Here is an 11,994-nt window from a genome sequence, read left to right on the forward strand (position 1 = left end):
ACCTGCGAGTGTTCCGGCGAAAGTGGCACAAGCCCCGACGAGAGGGACCCTTCAAGGTGACACGAGCCACAGCAACAGCAGTACAGGTAGAAGGGAGTAACACGTGGTATCATTTGAACCACTGCACTAGAGTACTGCACGAAAGGCAGATAGTCACTGAAAACGACACAGAGGATGTAGCTGCCCTTGACTCAGATGGCCCTGATGGAGCTCCCAGAGGAGCTCCACAGCTTGGAGAGGAGCCAGTTTCAGGTTCAGAGCAGACTGAGGGTCAAGAGAGAGCGTCGCAAGCAGACCAGCCACTCCAGACAGGACACGAAGCTGTGGGTTCTGGTAGGGCTGACAGCGATGATATTGGTGATGCTAATGATATATCCGGCCCTTCAGGTCTGGGGGCACAGCAGGACCACAGGTCAGGAGAGTTCAGAACAATTGACTTCACTGACTCCGCCTTGTCCTTTGATGCTGAATAACCTCTCAGATAACAATGAGCGAAAGCGGAGAGATAGGGAGGAGATATGGGAGTGAGGAGAGTGAGCAAATTGTAGAATATACCCAGGATGAAGTAGACCTGGATGGGTTAGCAAAACGTATGCTTGGAAATTGGTGGTATAAATAGGCTAAGTATACCGCCGCTTCATTAGGGCAGGAGGGTTGTGTGTTCCCCTCCTGGAGCTGACACCTTATCGTGGTGGAGGGGTTTGCGTGTTACAATGATCCCAGGAGCTATGTTGTCTGGGGCTTTATGCCCCTGGTAGGGTCACCCAAGGCAAACAGGTCCTGGGTGAGGAACCAGACGAAGCACAGCTCAAAAACCCCTTATGATGAGAAAAATCCTGGATTCACGGTTTCCCTTGCCCGGACGCGGGTCACCGGGGCCCCCCCCTGGAGCCAGGCCTGGGGGTGGGGCTCGATGGCGAGCGCCTGGCGGCCAGGCCTACACCCATGGGGCCTGGTCGGGCGCAGCCCGAACAAGGCACGTGGGTTCCCCCTCCGATGGGCTCACCACCCATGGGAGGGGCCAAAGGGGTCGGGTGCGAAGTGATCTGGGCGGCGGCCAAAGGCGGGGACCTTGGCGGTCCGATCCTCGGCTGCAGAAGCTAGCTCTAGGGACATGGAATGTCACCTCTCTGATGGGGAAAGAGCCTGAGCTGGTGCGCGAGGTTGTGAAGTTCCGGCTAGATATAGTCGGACTCACCTCGACGCACGGCTTGGGCTCTGGAACCAGTCTCCTTGAGGGGGGTTGGACCCTTTTCCACTCTGGAGTTGCCCGCGGGGAGAGGCGCCGAGCGGGCGTGGGCATACTTATTGCCCCCAGGCTGGGCGCCTGTACATTGGGGTTTACCGCAGTGGACGAGAGGGTAGCCTCCCTCCGCCTTCGGGTGGGGAGACGGGTCCTGACTGTTGTTTGCGCTTATGCGCCAAACGGCAGTTCGGAATACCCACCCTTTTTGGAGTCCTTGGAAGGGGTGTTGGAGAGCGCTCCTCCTGGGGACTCCCTTGTTCTGCTGGGGGACTTCAATGCTCACGTGGGCAGCGACAGTGAGACCTGGAGGGGCGTGATTGGGAGGAACGGCCCCCCCGATCTGAACCCGAGCGGTGTTTTGTTATTGGACTTCTGTGCTCGTCACGGACTGTCCATAATGAACACCATGTTCAAGCATAAGGGTGTCCATATGTGCACTTGGCACCAGGACACCCTAGGCCGCAGTTCGATGATCGACTTTGTAGTCGTGTCGTCGGACTTGCGGCCGCATGTTTTGGACACTCGGGTGAAGAGAGGGGCGGAGCTGTCAACCGATCACTACCTGGTGGTGGGTTGGCTCCGCTGGTGGGGGAGGAAGCCGGCCAGGCCTGGCAGGCCCAAGCGTATAGTGAGGGTCTGCTGGGAACGTCTGGCGGAATCCCCTGTCAGGGAGAGTTTCAACTCCTACCTCCAGCAGAACTTCTCCCATATCCCGGGGGAGGCGGGGGACATTGAGTCCGAATGGGCCATGTTCCGTGCCTCCATTGTGGAGGCGGCTGACCGGAGCTGCGGCCGCAAGGTGGTCGGTGCCTGTCGCGGCGGTAATCCCCGAACCCGCTGGTGGACACCGGTGGTAAGGGATGCCGTCAAGCTGAAGAAGGAGTCTTATCGGGCCTTTCTGGCCTGTGGGACTCCAGACGCAGCTGACGGCTACCGGCAGGCCAAGCGGAATGCGGCTTTGGCGGTCGCTGAGGCAAAAACTCGGGTGTGGGAGGAGTTTGGTGAGGCCATGGAGAACGACTTCCGGACGGCTTCGAGGAGATTCTGGTCCACCATCCGGCGGCTCCGGGCGGGAAAGCGGTGCAGCATCAACACTATTTATGGTGGGGATGGTGCGCTGCTGACCTCAGCTCGGGACGTTTTGGGTCGGTGGAGGGAGTACTTCGAAGACCTCCTCAATCCCACCGACACGCCTTCCAATATGGAAGCAGAGTGTGGGGACTTGGGGGTGGACTCGCCTATCTCGGGGGTGGAGGTCGCTGAGGTGGTCAAAAAGCTCCTCGGTGGCCGGGCCCCGGGGGTGGACGAGATTCGCCCAGAGTTCCTCAAGGCTCTGGATGCTGCGGGGCTGTCCTGGTTGACACGCATCTGCAGCATCGCGTGGACATAGGGGGCAGTACCTCTGGACTGGCAGACCGGGGTGGTGGTCCCCCTCTTTAAGAAGGGGGACCGGAGGGTGTGCTCCAACTACAGGGGGATCACACTCCTCAGCCTCCCTGGTAAGGTCTATTCGGGGGTCCTGGAAAGGAGGGTCCGCCGGATTGTCGAACCTCGGATTCAGGAGGAGCAGTGTGGTTTTCACCCTGGCCGTGGAACAGTGGACCAGCTCTATACTCTCAGCAGGGTTCTGGAGGGTTCATGGGAGTTTGCCCGACCAGTCTACATGTGTTTTGTGGACTTGGAAAAGGCATTCGACCGTGTCCCTCGTGGGGTCCTGTGGGGAGTGCTCCGGGAGTATGGGGTACCGGGCTCCCTTTTAAGGGCGGTTCGGTCCCTGTATGACCGGTGCCAGAGTTTGGTCCGCATGGGCGGCAATAAGTCGGACTCGTTCCCGGTGAGGGTTGGACTCCGTCAGGGCTGCCCTTTGTCACCGATTCTGTTCATAGTTTTTATGGACAGAATTTCTAGGCGCAGCCAGGGCGTTGAGGGCGTCCGGTTCGGTGACCTCAGGATTAGGTCTCTGCTTTTTGCAGATGATGTGGTTCTGTTGGCCTCATCGAGCCGTGACCTTCAGCTCTCGCTGGAGCAGTTCGCAGCCGAGTGCGAATCCGAGACCATGGTTCTCAGCCGGAAAAGGGTAGAGTGCTCTCTCCGGGTTGGGGATGGGGTCCTCCCCCAAGTGGAGGAGTTTAAGTATCTCGGGATCTTGTTCACGAGTGGGGGAACGATGAAGCGGGAGATCGACAGGCGGATCGGTGCGGCGTCGGCAGTCATGCGGGCGCTGCATCGGTCTGTCATGGTGAAGAGAGAGCTGAGCCAAAAGGCGAAGCTCTCGATTTACCAGTCGATCTACGTTCCTACCCTCACCTATGGTCATGAGCTTTGGGTAGTGACCGAAAGAACGAGATCGCGGGTACAAGCGGCCGAAATGAGTTTCCTCCGCAGGGTGGCTGGGCTCTCCCTTAGAGATAGGGTGAGGAGCTCAGTCATTCGGGAGGGACTCAGAGTAGAGCCGCTGCTCCTCCGCATCGAGAGGAGCCAGATGAGGTGGCTCGGGCATCTGATCAGGATGCCTCCGGGACGCCTCCCTGGGGAGGTATTCCGGGCATGTCCCACTGGGAGGAGGCCCCGGGGAAGACCCAGGACACGCTGGAGAGACTATGTCTCTCGGCTGGCCTGGGAACGCCTCGGGGTCCCCCCAGAGGAGCTAGACGAAGTGGCCGGGGAGAGGGAAGTCTGGGTCTCCCTGCTGAGGCTGCTACCCCCGTGACCCGACCCCGGATCAAGCGGGAGATGATGGATGGATGGATGGATGGATGGGTTGTGTGTTGTGTGCAGGTCCTGACCCTTCAGTTAGAGTAGTCCCATTCCCATACACTAATAAACAGTGTGAAGAATGGGAAATGGAGAGGATTATAAGATTCTGGAAGAGTCTGTGTCAGGAGGGGCAGGCCCCTGAGAAAGACTGCAGACCCATATCTAACCAGTCAGAGCGCATACCATACTGCCCATATCAGTGTCTGATATATCAGGGAAATTCTAAATATGCGTACAGGGTGGAAAAGCATTGTGGGCAGTTTAAGCCCTGGAAAGGGGGACAGCAAGATATTATGGCGAACAAATTGAGTTTTTTCAAGGGACTTATTTATGAGTGTTTTACAAATGATAGGCCAGAGGAGGTAGGCATCTTCTGGGGAATATGTGGAACTGTTTGGAATGTGAAAGGTCCCTGATTACAGAACGGAGAACTATCACGTGTTCCGCTGGATGCGCTAGAAAACCAGAGTGTGCCCCTGGCAGATGTGTAGTGGCTGTGTGGTAAGGAGGGCGGATTGAGGCCTACTCTTCCCTATAATTGGGGAGGCCTCTGCGCTAGGATAATGTTAGTCAGCAAGGTGGATATATATTCTAGAAGACGACCGTCTAGGTCCCGCAGATTTGTTGCAAATTACGAGAATGATCCCAATGTATATATAGATGCAATTGGCCAGCCAAGGGGCATTCCAGAGAAATATAAGGTGAGAAGTGATAGCTGCTGGTTTCGAATCGATATTGATTTGGCCTACTATTAACAAAAATGTGGAATGGATAAATTATTTGTACTATAATCAGCAGAGGTTTACCAACTATACTCAGGAGGCACTCGCATCTCTGGGGGAGCAGCTTCAGGCCACCAGTCTGATGGCCTGGCAGAACAGGATAGCCCTGGATTGGCTCCTGGCAGAAAAAGGGGGAGTGTGTGTGCTGTTCGGGGATCAGTGCTGTACGTTTATTTTTAATAATACAGCCCCGGATGGTTCCTTTACTGAGGCTATGAGAAAGTTGCCGGGGTTACAGGATGAGATGGCAAGTAATGCAGGACAACATGATGGGTTGTTTGACTGGTGGTATGATATGTGGGGAAATTGGCAGCAAGCCCTTATGAAAGCACTCTGTGTGGGTGCTGTGCTCATTTTTGCTCTGCTACTAATCTTTTGTTGTGTAGTTCCTCTTGTTCGCTCCCTAGTGGGGAGAGCACTGGCCTGGCAGGCGACTATAGCTACAATGTCTAGAGTGGTGGGAGGACCGTTTGGAGCGGCATCCTCCTGGACCAACACGGAAACGGATAGCGACATAGACACCTTGGATGCAGTCCTGCCCATAGCTGAAGTTCGGCCGTACCGTGTGTGAATACTCCGGGCGGGAGACCTGCAGCATGCCTGCCTCCCACGACATCTGGGATTTTCTGATTATGACAGACTGTCTGTTATAGTAGTATGCAATGTTATTAGTTAACCTTTTACTTATCTTTGTATTAGATATATCTAGATTTTGTAGTCCTGCTATACATGCAATATATTCATGGGAGGTCATTTTATGGCGATCCTCCCCTCCCTTCCTGATGTACCCTCTGTGCTGCTGTTGGTTGATTCTCAGTGTTAGTAGTTTGTGAGCCATGCCTGCCATGGACCCCGAAGGGGGGGGCGCGCCTGTGGCGGGCTGGGAGTGGAATTTCCCTGGGTGATAGGGTTTTTGCCCTCCCTCCTGGGCTGGATGGACAGGATTGTGTGTGGGGGAAATATATTGAATATTATTTAGCACTATATAATGTAGAATACAAGTATTATAATATTATTAAAAAGTATGCCAAATATCCATGATATTATGTTTACAATGTAAACATTATAATGTAATCAACACAATGTAATCAACTGAGTATGTATTTGCACCTTTTGTTAGTCTGAGTTTCTGTTTATGTTACTTTGTTAGTCCTGAATCTATGAATATTCACTTTTATTAGCGTATATTTTATCACTATGTTAAAGGACAAATATATTATCAACCTTCTAGTTAGACAATGTGTAACAGGCTGAAACTGCCAAGGTTTACTACTGAAGGAAGGGATTCGCCTGAGTTCACCAGAAGTTCACGGCTGAGCATTTTTAAAAAACCAAGTGGAGCTGCTCGCGCCACCATTATGTTCAGCCGAGAGGCCAAACGGTAAAAGAAATGATGGACAAACTTATCACCTAGGGGTGTGGATTAAGGGAAAAAACAATGATTGTGAATGGATGAAGGAATGATGATGCTTAAGTGATGAGATAAGAAGAGAATGATAATGATAAGAACTTGGTGTAAAACAGTACTGGACACACTTTACGTGTCCAGCCTTGGTTGTAACTTCATTGTTGCAGTAAAGACTGAATTCTGGATACTACACAAGCGGCCCTCTGACTTCTGATTTGGCGGGGAAGGAGAAAAACCACGACATAAACCCTCAGAACTGGTGTAAGAATCAACTTTTGGGTGTTTATAGTTTCCTGATTCGGGATACAGCAGTGCATTCTGGGAGCCGTCTGTATCTCCCACAGTGAAACACCCAGCGAAGTTAGGAAAAGAACTTATCCCTTGTTCTTTGGTAACAGATGGAGGCGTTTCATCATCACGTCCCTCCTTGCATAGGCATAGGATGAAATGATCCACCAGGGATGTCAACTGGGGTACTAAGGGCAGGGCGTAGCTTGGTCTTGGGTCAAACTGTCTGTCACAGACAGATGTGATGTTAAAAGTATAATAATTGCAAAATAATGGTAATATTGCTGTTTTCTGCTAGATGTAGGTGTTGAGGCTCAGAGGGAGGGGGATGAGTGACGTGGAATTGAAGATCCACAGTGAGAAGGCAAGGGGGTCCAGATCAGCGGTCACGATCAGCCTCAGGGGTTGAGACTAGACCTGGTTGCCTTTCACTCTGCAGCAGGTTTGGAGAGCAAGTTAACCTCTAGCTGGGCTTGTGGTTTCGATATCCGGCCCAGCTCTCTTTGGGTGTGATAGATTAATTTTTATTTGAAAGCTGTATCACAGTAGTTTTGAAAAAATAAAACAGTCATTGAGGAAAGCAGAATTCATTTATTAATACATTAATAAATTCATAATTACAAATATAAAATGTCTGATAAAAACAAAGCCTTATTTAAAAAAGGTTAAAATGCCAAAGCTCTGAGAAAAGTTAAAACGTTAAAAATGGGCTGACGGGGTTAAAAGCTTTTAAAGAAAAAAAATGATACCTGCCTTTACATCCATATTTAACTTGCGGTTTACCTGTTGAGCCTTTCAGCTCACAACGGGTTGATTAATTATGTCTGCGGAGGCCGGAAAGGGGAAACTTTCAGCGCGATGCCTCATTCTCAGTAATGCTACCACGGAGGAAGCGTCGTGCCTGGATGTGTTTATTTACATTTCCCCTTTATTCAGGGTGTTACATGGGCAGTTTGCATGGTCTCCCTGTATCCACGTTGGATTCCTCTCAGTTCTCTGGTTTCCTCCCGCAGTCCAAATACACGTGGTTCAGGTGAATTGGTGCCTCTAAAAGTACCCATAGTGACTGTGTGTGAGAGTTTGCCCTGTGACAGACTGGCATCCTGTCCTGGGTGTTCCCCTGCCTTGAGCCCTGTTCTGCCTCAGATCAGCTCCACGCTCCCTTTCTTGTACTGACCCTGTACTTAATAAGAATGTGCAAGATAGATGGCTGAACTAACATACATTGAAATGCTTTTTGTATGTCATGTCAAGTGATTTGTGTTTAAAAAGCACATTAACAAACAATACATGTTGTGCCAAAATGCTGTAAATAGAAAAGCTACAATAAAACCATGAAATACGTAATACAACCAGAGACACTGGACAAAGTTACATAATATATATAATTTTAGTAATTCAATGGGGATAAGATAAAAGCAGGAGTAACTGTCTCCAGGTCTTTGGCTGAAAGGTGTGATTTAAGCCTGGCTATTGAGCTGACAGAAACACCCCTTCACAACAGTATTTATTTGTTTATCAGACTCAATGATGAATCAAAGATGAAACCAAGATTTTTAGTATGTGACCGGAAGTTTTCTGAATGAGGCCCTAATTGTTCTCTGAGATCATGAACAGACCCTGAGTGACCAAAACTCATTACCTCTGTCTTGTTTTCATTAATCTAGACGAAGGTCATTGCTGTCATGTTCTTAATGTCCTCCCGACAGTTAGAAAGGGCCATCAGAGAGCAGCAGTATCCAGGTTTTAATGGCAGATAGAGCTGCATATCACTGGCATAGCAATGGTATTTTACATAATAACATTCACAAATAGAGCCCAAAGGAAGCATGTATAGACGGAATAGGAGAGGGCCTGTATCACAGGACTGGATATGTTTACAAGTAAGGTCATAGTACTGAAGGGGTGTGGCCATCCCACACAGTGACAAGCCCATTCATTCACCTCATCTAGGCCTTTTACTAGGGATTTAAGGTCCTGGTTTTCCTCTCAGACCCTAGAACACACTGCCAGGCTCAGATTCCCAATCCCACATCCTGCTGAAGCCCTTCCCAAGATCAGACACTAGTTTTGTTTTCCTTGTTCTTATAGTGAAATGATGGTCTTTGCCTTTTATACATCATCACTGTTCTGTTAATTACACATGACGTAATATAAGTATTATACAAGCCAAGCATCATCACTTAGAGATGTCATGATGTGGAAAATCCTTGTTCAGCTAATTATTTTTCCCACAGGTGCTGACAGTGTGTCCACAGTGAAATGGGTCTGTGTACAGAAAGGATGATCTGTTACAATCCCATGTTTCTATGGTGACAGATATAAAACTCATGTGAAATACTGGTGCAGAGGGTATCATGTGAGGTCATGTACTCCCATAGTACACACTGACTCTCCACAGGAGGGTAAAGTGTCAGTCAGAGATGATCCTGACTAGCGAGTCTTCACTGTGACCATCAACAATCTGACAGCTGAGGACTCTGATCGGTACTGGTGTGGTGTGAAGATCAGTGGAGCCTCTTTGATCGGGTTAATCTGTCAGTCACTCATGGGAAGATGTCTGTACTGCAGACTGTAGCCAATGAGATGCACAGTATGTAACATGTCATTGAGTCAAGAAGGAAGGACATTAACGCAAACACTGAAGAAAAAAATGTTTTAATATTTAAAAAATCTGCATTTTAATTTAATTCAATATGATAAACGAGACTTGGAAGAAGTAACAGTGTCAGCTAAATTGGGTGACTTCATGAGGTTAAATATGATAAGTAATATGTAAAAAAATATCAGTTTATTGGGCAAACATTTACATATTGTAATGAGCTGATGATATTCATAAACATTTCATTGCTGTGCAAGTCTTTGAGTGTTTTACCTGTGTGTTCAGGTCCTTCAGGGCTGTCAGTGGACAAACAGGAGGTGACGGGTGTGGATGGAGACAGTGTCAGTGTTACTATGGAAACAACAAAAGACATAGGATGTGGTGTAAGATTGGGGGTTCCTGTGCATCAGAGAGATCAGCGAGTTTGGATGGGAGGCCTGTCCCGATCAGGGATGAAACAGAAAATAAAACCTTCATTGTGACAATGAGTGGGCTGGAGAGGAAGGACACTGGCTGGCATTGGTGTGCTGCTGGAAACCTGCAGATTCCAGTTCATATAACTGTCAAACGTAAGTAATTGATTTAAATCTGCCTGTGAATCCTTTGTGCTTGAATATAAATAGATAAATACTAATTTTATTTTATTTTTGAAACCCAGCAGTTTCACTCACAAAGGGGTTTGTGCTTCTTTGTGGGGATATTTATCAGCTGTTGTGAAACAATTATTTATTGGGATTATTGTTTCAATGATAGTGGCACGGTGGTCCAGTAGGTGGCGCTGTTGCTTCACACCTCCATGTTCAGGGGTTTGAATCTGGCTTCTGCTCTTTCTGTGTGGAGTTTGCATGTTCTCTACATGCTGTGTGGGTTTCCTCCAACAATCCAAAAACACACAGTCAGCCTAATTGGTGTCTCTAATATAGAATGTGTCTTCTAGTTTATGATCAGTCTAATTGTGTGAAGACTGACTAACATGTCTGTAGGTGGTTTTTCATTGCAGCGTAGGCCAGTGTTACAGTTGTACTCTGTAATATCTGTTCCAGTGCTGCATCCATCCATTGCCTGAAACTGCTTGTCTAATTCAGGGTCCCTATGGGCGCAAGGCAGGGTACATCCCATGACAGGGTGCCAACCCATTGCAGGACACACTCACACTCCATTCTCTCGCACAAGAACACCTACCGGCAATTTGACAGCTCCAATTAGCCTCAGCATGTTTTTGGACTGTGGGGGGAAATCAGAGTACCTGGAGGAAACCCCACAATGACACGGGGAGAACATGCAAACTCCACACACACAGAACTCTGGTAGAGACTTGAGCACACGTGCCAGAGGTGTGAGGTGACATTGCAAACCACTGCACCACCGTGCCACCCTGCTACAATAAATACATTATAATATGTTAATAAAATCATTTATCTCACCTGTTCACTATCAGTGCCGTGGGATGTGAATACTTTGGTCATGACACTAATTCATTGTTCTCCATCTAATCATTTTCTCTGTAGAATACCTTTCATAATTTATATTTCAGTTTCAAGAGTGACCTTTTCTTAGTCTTTATTGACTAACAGAGCACTGCTTTTTATTAACGATCCTTTCTCCTGTTTACACTGCTCTCCTTTTCTCTGCACATGATGAAGAAGGAGGGGATAATGAAAAACTGAGGTAAGCATTCAGCAGCATTTACAGTAGTGTGGGGATCCAGCTCGCAGCATTTACCTGATCACACAGTAATGGGAAACTGTCATTTTAATTTTAAGAGAAAAAGATATTATTTTTTATTTTATTTTATTAATAATAAACTTGAGATCCCATCCCATCCAGGGTGAGCCCTTGCCTTGTGCCCTATGCTGCTGGGGAACGACTGCAGGCCTGTTTTTACAAAATAGTGTAACATGTTGTGTGATAATCTCTAGCTATTTTCATGCTCTTTGTTAATGTCTCCTGTTCCTCACATGTAACCTGTGTAATACAGTAGTACAGATGGCTGTACCGTGTTGCTATAAAGCACGTAAGACTTTACTGTTCAAATCCACCCTCTTATTCAGCTCTTTGGTCCAGCTGGCTCTGCATGTAGGACTGGGCTTATCGGTGCTGCTGTTGATCATCAAGATGGTTTTCTTCAGTCAGAATAGATTCACTCTTCTGTTCTTCAGGTTTAATTGTGATACGTGTGACTGACAGACACACTGATGTCTGACAGGTGGGAGCAGGTTCTGGATGCTGTACTGAAAGCTGGGACTGGTGTGTTTTATCTGATTTGCACCATCATCACCATTCAGCTGCACTGGACCTCCTGTAGAAAGCGGGAACCAATCAGAGAGAAGCAGAGGGTCTCCCTGTGTTAGAGGAAGCTGGCAGAGGAGATGACCTTCGTGGAGCAGAATGAGTCAGACAAGCTGGAAATAAATGGTATATATATATTATATATATATATATATATATATATATATATATATATATATTCCCTCCACCACCCCCCCCTCTGCGGAGGACTACTTTATTTCTATTTATTTTTATTTATTTCCTCAAGAGAGGGAGACGGAGAGAGAGGGGGACAGAAGGACGAAAACGGAGAGGAAGGTAAATAGAGAGGGAGGGAGGGAAAAGAGAAAAAAAATAAAGAAAGAAAACCACAGATAATCTGCTTCAATACCTGCTGATGAGAGAAAACAACAACCAACATCTGTACGAATCACAATGAGCATGTTAAGGAGCAACAGCCGATAAAGACAGTGTGTGTTTGTGACAACCTGTTTGTACACCTGCTTGTATCTGTGAGAACCTGTTTGTACACCTGCGTGTGTCTGTGAGAACCTGTTTGTACTCCTGTTTGTGTCTGTGAGAACCTGTTTGTACCCCTGTGTGCACACCTGTATCTGTGAGCGCGCCGGTGTTCAAAAGGTTT

General features: G+C 48.2%; 1 long non-coding RNA gene across 1 annotated transcript; it reads left to right on the plus strand.

The window, feature by feature from the left end:
• Window positions 1–9,372: 9,372 nt before the first annotated feature.
• LOC125747400 (uncharacterized) lies at window positions 9,373–11,482 on the plus strand. Its single transcript, XR_007399298.1, has 3 exons — window positions 9,373–9,652; window positions 10,727–10,751; window positions 11,290–11,482. It is a non-coding gene; the product is annotated as an uncharacterized LOC125747400 (long non-coding RNA).
• The last annotated feature ends 512 nt before the right edge of the window (window positions 11,483–11,994 follow it).

Source organism: Brienomyrus brachyistius, chromosome 8 (genome assembly GCF_023856365.1).
Source record: "Brienomyrus brachyistius isolate T26 chromosome 8, BBRACH_0.4, whole genome shotgun sequence".
In the NCBI taxonomy this organism is placed as follows: Eukaryota; Metazoa; Chordata; class Actinopteri; order Osteoglossiformes; family Mormyridae; genus Brienomyrus; species Brienomyrus brachyistius.